Consider the following 1045-nt stretch of genomic DNA (forward strand, 5'->3'; position numbering starts at 1 on the left):
TAATTTTATAAAATTAGGCCTGTAGTTGTCTTTACCAGTAGAGAAAGAAGAAATTTTCAAAATTATTGACTTAGCCTCCCTAAGAAACTGGATAAAGAAGATCCATCACAATGGAGAGCAAGCAGAAGAAAACAAAAATAAAAATTAGAGTGTAAATGAATAAAATAGAAATCTGAAAATCATTGAAACAAAAATATGTAGTTGTTTTTTAAGAGTAACAAAATTGAAAACCCTTACACAGACTCATAAAAAACAAAAAAGAGAAAAGATAGAGATTATCAAACTCAAAGGGAGCATAACTACACATCTGAAAGAAATTTCAGAAAGATTATAAGGGAATAAGACAAACAACATTATGTCATTAAACTAGGTAATTTAGATAAAATAGAAAAACACAAATTACCTAAAGTGACTCAAGAACAAATGGAAAATATGAATAAGAATATAACAAGTGAAGAAATTAAAAGGCTGCATAGAAAAAAAAAGCCCAGACTACAAAACTTCACTGATGAATTCCCGCAAGCATTTAAAGAAGAAATATTATCAATTTTCTATGAACTTTTTCAGCAAATAAATAAGGAAGGAGCACTTTCCAGCTCATTATTTGAGGCCAGTATTACCTCAATCCCAAAGCCAAACAAAGTCACTCCAAAAAAAGAAGGCTATAGACCAATATCACTTATCAATGCATACATATTTAAAAATCCTCAAAGTAGAGAATTAAATAGAATTCTGTACTATATAAAAATGACTATAAACCATAATAAAAAAGAGATTTATTGAAGATATGCATGGTAGAGTAATGCTCAAAACTCAATGAATATAACATACCATATTAATAAACTAAATTAAAAAACTAGATGATCATCTCAATTGATGGAGAAAGGCAATTGACAAAATCCAACATCCATTTAAGAAAAAAAGCTATCAACAAACTAGAAATTGAAAGGGAACTTCCTCCACATCATGAAGGATATCTATGAAAAACCTATGGCTGCCTTTTCAACAAGTGGTGCTTGGAAAATTGGATACTCATATGTAGGGG

The sequence above is a fragment of the Galeopterus variegatus genome, unplaced genomic scaffold (assembly GCF_000696425.1).
Source record: "Galeopterus variegatus unplaced genomic scaffold, G_variegatus-3.0.2 Scaffold21761, whole genome shotgun sequence".
In the NCBI taxonomy this organism is placed as follows: domain Eukaryota; kingdom Metazoa; phylum Chordata; class Mammalia; order Dermoptera; family Cynocephalidae; genus Galeopterus; species Galeopterus variegatus.